General features: G+C 45.8%; 1 non-coding gene across 1 annotated transcript; it reads left to right on the top strand.

The window, feature by feature from the left end:
- The first annotated feature begins 10052 nt into the window (after positions 1–10052).
- LOC121142073 lies at positions 10053–10190 on the top strand. The gene has a single exon (XR_005879086.1). It is a non-coding gene; the product is annotated as a small nucleolar RNA SNORA13 (small nucleolar RNA).
- Positions 10191–10736: the final 546 nt, after the last annotated feature.

Here is a 10736-nt window from a genome sequence, read left to right as displayed (position 1 = left end):
ACTAGCTCTTGTAGCCCATGCTGGTCTCGAACTCACAGAGATCCACCTGCCTCTGCCTCCTGAATGCTGGGATCAAAGGCGTGTGCCACCACTGCCTGGCTATAACTGCTTTTTGATTAATATTGGGCATTGTTGCCAGGGCCCAGGAAGTCTGGAGTGCCAGTCAAAGGCTGGGGGTACCTGGTTCACTGTCCTGGTATGGCAGGACCACCTGGAGCCAGCAAAGTGTGGACCATTTTGGAGCCGTCTGGAATACTGGTCCAAAGCAAGAGCTCAAGACAGTAAGAAATTCTGTCAGAATCATCTGGTTTACAACAACTTTCAGTAAGTCCAGGGCTCACTGGTGTCACAGGCTTCCCGGGGCTGTCATACTGCAGACCAGTAGGCTGGAAATCTTCTGAGACGACATAGAATAGGGACAGAAGTTAAAGTTCACTAGTGAGGGAAAATTCTTACACTTGAAACTTCCATGCCTGTGGTCCTGGTAGCTGGAGCAGTGGAAGGAGTTCTAAGGTCAGGGGAAGGAGAGCACTCGCCCTTAGGACCCCCAGAACTCTGCCTGCCTGGAGTCCACTGACCTCACGTTTACTCCTAGCTTGATTGCTGCAATGTGGAGGTGGTGCCGGGAGGAGGTCAGTGCTGAGCCCGCACTCAGGGACAGGTAGTAGGCAGGAAAGCTTAAGCTGTTGACTGACAGGGGTATGTATCTGGTGTCTGTCCTGTGACAGTGGATTCAAGTCACAACTCCCTGAAGCTCACACTAACTTTTTGAAGTTTAGGAAAAGATAAAGGAATAGTATCTTGAGAATGTGTTCACACTGAAATCTAACTTGTGAGTTTAACCCTGTCTGTGAATCTGTAGAGGCCTGAGTTTTAATATAAAATGGACTGACCAGACAACAGCAGCCTTGTGGAGAGAAACTAGATGCTTGCTGTTGCTAAACTGATAAAGCTACAGCTAGGCCTCAGTCACCATCAGTGATCTGAGAAGAATACATTTAAGCAGAAAGTATAATCCAAATGCCTCTGTACCAATTAAAATGACAGAGACTTACCCACTCCCTGAATGGTTACTCTAGGATCCTCTTTGAGGTCAGAGTGGCACTAGTCTTTGGCTTCTGGGCCCTGAAGATTGGAGAGACTTACTCTGTGGGTGTGGAGCTTGAGAGACTGACCTACCCTTTTCTACCTTTTTGGGGCAAAAAGAGGCAACCAGTTATCCACTGTCCATCTTGCCCACAGTTTGGGTAAGGTCCTTCCTGGCCTCGGGCAGGAGTGGGGTGGATTTTTGTTCAGTGGTTAGGGTTACCACAATCCAGGTGGAGTTGTCTGTGCCCTGTCATCTTCTTTGGAGGAAGCCTTAGGGTCGTCACTGGTTTCTGGCAGTTTTATCTGTTGTGGCAAGTTTCCTGTTTATTGAGTAGATCTCTGAGGGTGTTGAGGGCCATCATCTAACCTACTAAGCATATCTGATTTTAAACCAAGTTTGTTTTTAGTTACTTGCTTTAGGTTGAACTTCGATAGCATATACAGAAGGCCAAGCCAACCTTGTCTCTGTAGAAGAATTGCTTTTGCACTTAGCATTTGTGGTGGTTTGAAAGAAAATGCCCCCAATAGGGGGTGGCATTATTAGGAGGTGTGGCCTTGTTTTGAGGTGGACTTTGAGGCCTCATGTATGCTCAAGCCGTGTCAGTGTCTCAGAACATGTCCTGTTGCCTATGGGTCAAGATTGAGCCAGCACCATGTCTGCCTGCATAGCCTGTGCTTCCCCCATGGTGATAATGGACTGAAACTCTGAAACTGTAAACCAGCACCTCAATTGAGTGGTTTCCTGTAACGTGTAGTCTTCCTGCCAGTTGCTGCCATTTGTTGTGGGATTCCCGCCTGGATCCCGTCGCCGATTTAGCCCCCAAATAACACACAGGGTGCCATATTATGAAGCTGTTGACCATTTGCTGTGATTTCTAATTGGCTAGCTCTGACATAATTTTTAACCCATAACTGCTAATCTAAGTATTTCCATGTGATGTTCTCTTACTGGAGAAAGGGTCCAGGACCTCTTACTTCTCCCGTGTCCTACCTCATGACTAACTGTACCTCTGTTTCCCAGAATCCTCGACTCCTAGTCCCACCTATCTTGTTTCCCTATTGGCCAACAGTACTATATTTACATATACACAGAAGGACTTCCTCCATTAGTCTCCTTATAAGAGTTGCTGTGGCCGTGATGTCTCTTCACAGCAGGAAAGCACTTGCGGGGCACCATGACTGTCCCCATTCTGAGCACATTAGAGAACATGGTTGTGTATAAGCTGACTGAGCATTAACTTGCTTGTCTTATTGTATTTAACAGTCTACAACCAGTTAGCAGCTTTTACAACATTGAGATTTTAGAGTTCTACCTCTGTTAAGTTTTAGCCTTTAAGAGTTGAACTGAAGATTTAAGATTCTTTAGCATCAAAATAAAAGTTGCAACCATAAATACAGCCCATAGAGAGGCTGGAACCTGACTTTCCTGGTCCTTACATGGTGTGCCATCACAGACTATCAGCTTCTGTATCACTCAGTTTACGTAAATAGCTAAAGATTAACAAAGTTAGCAAAGACAAAGAGGCTAGACATTATCTCCATTAGTTTCTGCTAGCCTGAACAGACCTTAGGAATTCTTAAACCTTTATCAAACATACTTTCTTATCTAAAAATTTTTAGAAGCCTAGTGTTGGTTAGCAAGTCACAAGACATACATATCTGAGTTAGTTTCTGTTCATCTGAGTAGACCTTTATAACCTTAGGAAGTTAACAAACCTTAATCAAGACACCTTGTGGGTCTTTTCTGTGATCCAGTGACTTAAGCTTTACCTAGTGACTTGACCCAGAAGCATTCTCTTCCCTAGTTTTCTTGTTACTCACCAGTCATCTTTTCCTGCCCATCCTCCCCCATAGGTAGTTTCAGACGTTTGGACCACTTCGTGGTCTGGGAGTTGTGCAGGATGTGTCACACATGGAGTGTGGTGTAGACAGCTGTGCCTTTTGTTTCTAGAGATGTCAGCAGCCTGAGGCAGACAGCCTCTCCCACCCAGGCCCAGAAAGGTGGTGTGCTGTCCTCACAGGACCCAGGTCAGGCTTTCCCGTGTCTGTAGGTTGGTCCAGATCCAACAAGCTTGCTGGCTTGTGTGTCCCCTGGCAGCCATTTCTAGATACTGCCCCCACCCCAGATTGTTGCCTGGATACTTTTAAAGGATCACACAGACACTCATGAACCTGGATCCAGCTTCAACACAGTGACATTCTGCAGGTGACTGAAGCCTCACTTATGAACCTTTCCTGTCCCTAAGGTACTGCCAGGTGTTTCAGAAAGCACACCTGGTACCACCCTCCAGAAAGAACATAAAAACAAAGCAAAAACGGTTGGCCCCGGGTCAGGCCTGAAAGGCGCCCCCCGAGACATGTGATGCCCAGTTCCACTCACCCACTCCTTGTTATAGCATATGTGCGTACTAGCATCTTTCTGTGGGGTAGTCGCCCTCTTCTGCAGAGCGTACCCCATTTGGCCATGCTCAGGATGGCTGGGCATCTCCGGGCTTTAGAAAACTCTGAGGGCGAAACACAGTTTTTTTTGTTGTTGTTGTTTTTTTTTTTTTTTTTTGGTGTTTACGAGACAGGGTTTCTCTGTATTGTTTTGGAGGCTGGCCTCGAACTCATAGAGATCCGCCTGCCTCTGCCTCCCGAGTGCTGGGATTAAAGGCGTGCGCCATCACCACCCGGCCTCACAGTTCTTTATCTTCTTTAGTATGACACTTTTGGATACATGATTTTTGTGTTTTTATAACTGACATCAAGTAGAAATGACAATGGCAGCGAGCAGTCACAGTTACTGTAAACCACAGTAGATTCTACACTTCAGACCTCTTCCCATTACTCTTCCTGGTAAATCTCAGCATTCCTCCTCATCCTCACGATTCATTTAGCACTGTTCCCTCTGGTCATCTGTTCCACCTTCTGGGCCACTATCAAAGCAGGCTCCAGAAAGCTCCTAACAACCTATGTGAACGTGGGAAGGAGGAGGATTACCTAGCCAGCAGGCACCGACTCCCTGCTTAAGAAGCCTGGCCTCCTCCAGTCTACGTGGTCTGTGGTCTCACAGGGAGACAAGGGAAATTTTCCCGGGGTACTTCACCAAGGGAAGCAACCTAGATCGTGGTCCCTTATACAAAGACTGCAGTGATGAGCAGATTGAACCTGTCACAGGGTTGCAGGTCCCATCTGCCAGCTTGTGGACCACAGGTTCAAGGTTATCTAGGCATTTAAATCTCATTGGTGGCCTCCAGAACTGTCCCCATAAACATGGCAGGATCAGACACAATCCATATTTCCACTGCAGAACCAGGAGGAAACTAGAGGCATCTACCAGGTAACTCAGGAAGCTGCACTAGGCTGCACCTGGTCCCTGCACTAGAGGACCACCCTGTGCTGTGTGTGCTGGGCTTCCTTACAGAGGGAGGGAAGCAGCGAGTTCCATGGACGCGCTCTACAGATACAGAGGCCCTGCCAACCACAGGCATATTTGAACCGGTTGGTACCTTTATCAGGCCTCACCAGTGTCTCTCGACAGCCCTAGCTCCTGCCACAGCAGTGCCAGCCTCTGTCCTTACTTGCTGACTCTCAGAGAATAAGAACACTACCGAAAGCGGCCACCAAGTGTCGCCAGACCTGAGAGCGAAGGTCTGCCGAGGGCTGAGATTGCTAACAGTCCACAGTAAATGTGAACAGAACCTGTAATCTCAGCTCTTGAGAAGCCAGCTGTGATTAGGAGATTAAAGCCAGCCTTCCTTACATATCGAGTTCAAGGGCAGCCTGAGCTACATATGAGACTTGGGCCCCAGACACCGACCAACCAACCACAAAACCCGCAGAATACCCTGCACGTGAGGCATGTCCTGCACGACCTCCAGGCCCACGCACCTTCTGAGGCAAGTTCTGCCGTAGCTCTTGGACTTGTGGAAGACAGTGGCTTCCTAAGAATACATCTTAAAGGTTTTAATGTTCAGACACAGGGATGGGCAATTAGTGGCTTTCAAAGAGAATTTTAAAAGCCCAAGATAATTTGGTTCTAGCCTGCACCATTTTAACTCACCACAATCACTGTAGAGCTTTTTTTCTTTTACTTTTTGATTTTTTTGTCAGAACCAGAATTAAGCACCATAATTCCAACCCTTCCATCCGACAAATTACCCTTAGTTGGAGCAGTGTGTTCTGTGAGTTGGCATTGAGTACTTTTAAAGCATATATATGCTTTATTTATATATTTATACATATATATGCTTTAGAATATATATATATACATATATAATGGCAGAAGTGCTTATCTAGGATAACCTCATCAAATGAAAGGGAGAAGCAGAATACTGTGGAACATTCCTTTACACTGTATGAAGGTATGTCACTGTGCATGGTTTAATATAGAGATGAATAGCCAATAGCTAGGCAGGGGAGGTCAGGTGGGACTTCTGAGGACATAGGTCTCGGGGAGAAGAAAGGTGGGTCACCATCAGGAGACAGAAGCAGCAGCCCGTGCATGAGGTTAGGTAAAAGCCATGAGCCATGTGACAGCACATAAAGTTATAAAAGCTAGTTAGAAATAAGCCTAAGGTATTGGGCAAGCTTTCATAATTAATAAGAAGTCTCTGTGTTGTGATTTGGGCACTGCTGGCCTGTACAGCAGAAAGCATCACCTCGGAGAGTAGGGTGGTCAAGACAAGGACCTGGAGTCTTGGTTCTCAGCAATGTCCCCCAACTGTGGCTCGATGGCAGGAGAGTGACGTGGCAGTTTCGTGCTTTGGTAGCTTCCAGGGCAGACATAGTGTGCTGCCTCACAGGAAGGTACCAGTCTGAACCTGCTAGCAGTTGTATTAGAGCCAGATTCCACAGCTCCTAGCTCCCTCCCTCTCTCTCCCTCCCTTCTCCTCCTCCCCTTCCCTCCTCCCTCCCCCTCTTTAGTTTTTGGTTTCATGTGTACAGCTGTTTTGTCTGCATGTCTGCCTGCACATGACACACATGACTGGTGCCCAGTATATGTCCGGAGTTTCAGAGGGTTGCAAACCACCATATGGGTGCTGGGATTGAACCTGGCTCCTCTGGAAGAGCGGCATGCAGCACGGTTGAGCATCTCTCCAGCCCCTACGCTGCTTTTCTTGAAGGTCAGTTCATTCTCAACAAGCTGGATTCTCAGCACCACCCTTCAACTGGTGTGACTGCCAATGCAGAGAAAAACACCATAGAGACCACCAGGTGGCGCCCCAAAGCCAACAAGAACGCCAGTTACCCTACTCAATACCAGCGTGATAAAGCTGCATAAATAACTTACTGACCGTGTCCTTTGCCTTACAGAAGTTTCTCAGTCTCAGGAGGTCCCATTTATTGTTGTTCTCAGTGTCTGTGCTACTGGTATTATATTTAGGAAGTGGTCTCCTGTGCCAATGCATTCAAGGCTACTTCTCATTTTCTCTTCTATAAGGTTCAGTGTGGTTGGATTTATGTTGAGGTCTTTGATCCATTTGAACTTGAGTTTTATGCATGGAGACAGATATGGATCTAGTTGCATTCTTCAACGTTCCAGCATCCAGTTATTTCAGCACCATTTGTTGAAGATGCTTTTTCCCCCCATTATATAATTTTGGTTTCTTAGAAAAAAAAACAGGTGTTCATAGATTGTGGATTAGTATCAGGGTTTTCAATTCATTTCATGGTCCATCTGTGTGTATTTATGCCAATACCAGATTGTTTTTATTACTGTAGTTCTATAGTAGAACTTGAAGTCAGGGGTGGTGATGCTTCTGTAAGTTCCTTTATTGGACAAGATTGTTTTAGCTAACCTGGCTTGTTCATTTTTCCATACAAAGTTGAGTATTGTTCTTTAAAAGTTTGTGAAGAATTGTGTTGGAATTTTGATGGGGATTACATTGAATTTGTAGATTGCTTTTGTTAAGATTGCCATTTTTACTACGTTGATCCTACCTATCCAAGAGCATGGGAGATCTTTTCATTTTCTGATATCTTCTTCAATTTCTTTCTTCAAAGACTTCAAATTATTCAGACACGAATAGTTCCTCAGAGGCATGCACAGTGCTTTGAGTTTTGGTGGATTCCATATGTAGTTAATCTGACAAGCAAGATCAGTATCACAGATTTACACACACACACACACACACACACACACATCATGGTAGGCACACTGCTCAAATAAATGTAATTAAAAATTAAATCCTGCACTCTCTGGGCTCTTAGTTAGTGGTCACTACCCATTCCACATCAAGTGACAGACAGACTATTTTCAACTTGATTTTAACAACTCAACTTTGCCACCACAGCTCAAATACTGTCATAAGCAATACATAGCTAAATGTTGAGACTATATTTACAAAACCAAGTGTATAGTAGTTTGAATGGAATTGGCCCCCAGAAGCTCATAGGGAGTGGCACTATTAGGAGGTGTGACTTTGTTGAAATAGGTGTGGCCTTGTTGGAAGAAATGTATCACTGTGGGGGCAGGCTTTGAGGTCTCCTATATACAAGTACATCTGGTTCAGAACACTTCTTGTTGCCTGAGGATCAAGATGCAGGACTCTCAGCTCCTTCTCCAGCACCTGGCCTGCCTGCTGCCACCATGTTTCCTGCCATGATGGTAGTGGACTAACCCTCTGAAACTGTAAGTCCATTAAATGTTGTCCTTTATAAGAGTTGCTGTGGTCACGGTGTCTCTTCATAGCAATAGAACACTGACTAAAACAAGATATAAGACTACAGTTGGCCCATGAGCCAAGAGTTCATCAACCTTTTCTCTTGAAGGGACAAAAAGCCATATATGGAAAAGTTAGACACTGGTAACTCATGCCAAGAAATGACATAGAAGATTTAACTGTGCTCTTTGAAGACATTTTAGGGGTATTTGAACTAATTATATTTTCTTGGAAGTAATTAAAAATAAGCCAGAGCTTTGGCAGGATCAAGCTTCTGTAGGGTGACCCACAGCCCCAGTAGTCAGGGAAGAGCTGGGACTCCAGCTTCCGTGAGCATAGGGTCCTCTGAGAGACCACTTTCCCCCCCTACTGACTCTCCCCACAGCAGCCACATGTAGCACGATAATAAAAGACCCAGAGACTGATATTGGGGTTCAAGCTTCAAACTGGAGACTGATACTGGGGTTCAAGCTTCAAACTGAAGATCAGAAAAGCAAAGCAGCCGGCCATTAGCTCTCGCCTCTGCCTCAGCTCAGACCTGAGGGGTGATCGATCCTTAGACTGCAGATTCACTCAGACTGCTATGCTCTCCTCAACGTGACTAGAGACTAAACTCTCAGACTGAATGCCTCTACCTTTTATACCTCTCAGATCCTGGGATTAAAGGTGTGAGCTCTCCAGTAGCCCAGGGTGGTCTTGGACTCTTAATCCTGAGTCCTGGGATTAAAGGTGTGTCCCACCACTGATTGATCTGTATAGATCGAGGCTGACTTTGCTTTCCGAACGACATATCACCACACCCACAACTTTGGCTCTTCAGCATGGATCTAGCGTGTGCCTTCAGGGACAATGGTCCAGGACTTCCACGCACCAAGCCCAAGGCTGATGCAGAGAGAGATCTCTGTCCCCGCCTTTCCTTGGTAATTCCTCTAGAACAGAAGCAGGCTCCTGCTGGGGAAGTGCCTCAGCCTCAGTTGCATGTCATTACATTGGGCAGCAGTCACACAGCTGAGGCAATGGCTTGAGGGCAATCTCTCTCCATTTGCCGTACTCAGGAACAGCCATTTTCAGAGTGTCCTTATAGACACACCAAGTCCATAGCACAGACAAGACAATGGACACCAGCATTCTCCCCATGGACACTCCATATCCAGATAGCTCAGCCTCAGGCACCTGTCTTACAAGCCATGAAACCAACACCATGGTAACAAGGTACACCATCACTTTTGTTTATGCTGCATTTGTTTACCTCTGTGAAGCTGTGTTACTGTGCCTGTCTAACACTGGATGGTCTAATAAAGAGCTGAATGGCCAATAGGTAGGCAGGAGAAAGTATAGGTGGGGTTGAGAGAATGAACAGGAGGAGAAATCTGAGAAAAGGAGGAAGAAATGAGAGAAAGAGCCAGATATAACAAGGAGTGGAGGACATCAGGGGCCAGTCACCCAACAACCTGGCCAGTCACAAAGTAAGAGTAAAAGTAGTAAGAAAAGGAAAAAGTCCAAGGCAAAAGGTAGTCAGGATAATTTAAGAAAAGCTGGTGAGAAACAAGCCAAGCTAAGACTGGGGATTTGTAAGAGAGAATAAGCCTCTGTGTGTGAATTATTTGGAAACTGAGTGGCAGCTTCCCAAATGAGCAAAGAACAAAAAGCCAAAAGAGTGACGTTAAAAAAAAGTATAAAACAAACACCAACAGCGTCTTGGCATTCTGACGTGGGGCTAGAGTAAAATCCAACAACTAATGTGTTAACTTTTTCTAGGGGAAAACAGGAGTCTCTTCACCTCAGACTGAGTAGAATGATAGACCAAACTGTGTTTCCATCAAAGCCCAGCTTGACGAGTTTACTATGGTTGCTTACAAGCACGGGTGGAAGTCACTTACAGAGCCGCATCCTCACAGACTCCCATGCTATCGTGAGTGATGGCATCAAGGGAGCTGCATCACAAGAGTTCCCCTTACAGTTAACCTTTTGTTTCCTAGTGGACTACATTTCCCAAGATCACTTGCAGCTGCAAGGGGGACTGGGCAGGAACAATAGCTTGAATTTCAGGTGAGGACTCATGATCCCTCCCTCGTTTATCTACTGCTTTTACAATAGACTTGGCTGTCACAGCAATACTTTGATCATTAGTAGTCAAGGCTATCAGGCCAACCTAGTCTTTGCCTCAAGACATCCTCATGTTATATCGAGAGGAAAAAATGCCACACAACAGGTGGAGTAGAAAATGGGTAGATGGATAATGAATAGATGGATGGATGGATGTAAGGATGGGTAGATTAACGGGCAGAAGGATGGGTTAAAAACGAAATAGATGGTGGCCTTTGTGTTGCCAGTTCACCTTTGGTCACTGGTGCATGTGGCGTCAAAAAAGGCATAAATTAATGCTTTGCAGTCATTTCTTACCCTGGAGTTCGGTATCTTGGGTTGTAGGAGCTGCATGCATAAGTAAGAAAAAATGAAACAAAACAAAAACTAAATAGATGAATGTCTGACTCGTGTGTGGATACGTGGATGTCAAGAAGAGAGGAGGGCTGACCGGGTGGTTAGCTGCTGAGAGACACCGACAGATGAATAGACAATGGTTATATTGTGATGGGTGAATTGTGATTGTTTTATTGGCAGAAGGGTGAAGGAACAGAAGGGATGCTTAATACAGCGGAGCCAGACTCTCAGAGCAAGAGCTGCACTCACTATCAACTCACCTGAGCAAGCAGAGCATTGCTGCCACGGAGGAGGGGTCTTGGGAGTTGGTAGTCCAGGCATTCCACAGAGTCACAGGTGGGCAGGAAAGACATTGCCGATTGTTTCCTCTTGCAGGAGACAGATGCAGGCCTAGAAGTGTCCCTGTTGTCTGCCCCAAAGCCAAGTACAGACATTGTCCTAAGTCCCACTCACAGCCCTGCTGATGAAACACACACACACACACACACACACACACACACACACACACACACACACCAGGTCTAGCTCATTGGCTGAGGGGCCATCATATCACTAAAG

The sequence above is a fragment of the Mesocricetus auratus genome, unplaced genomic scaffold (assembly GCF_017639785.1).
Source record: "Mesocricetus auratus isolate SY011 unplaced genomic scaffold, BCM_Maur_2.0 Super-Scaffold_100008, whole genome shotgun sequence".
Classification (NCBI taxonomy): Eukaryota; Metazoa; Chordata; class Mammalia; order Rodentia; family Cricetidae; genus Mesocricetus; species Mesocricetus auratus.
Note: the sequence above shows the minus strand (reverse complement) of the source record. Positions and strands in the feature narration are given on the sequence as shown.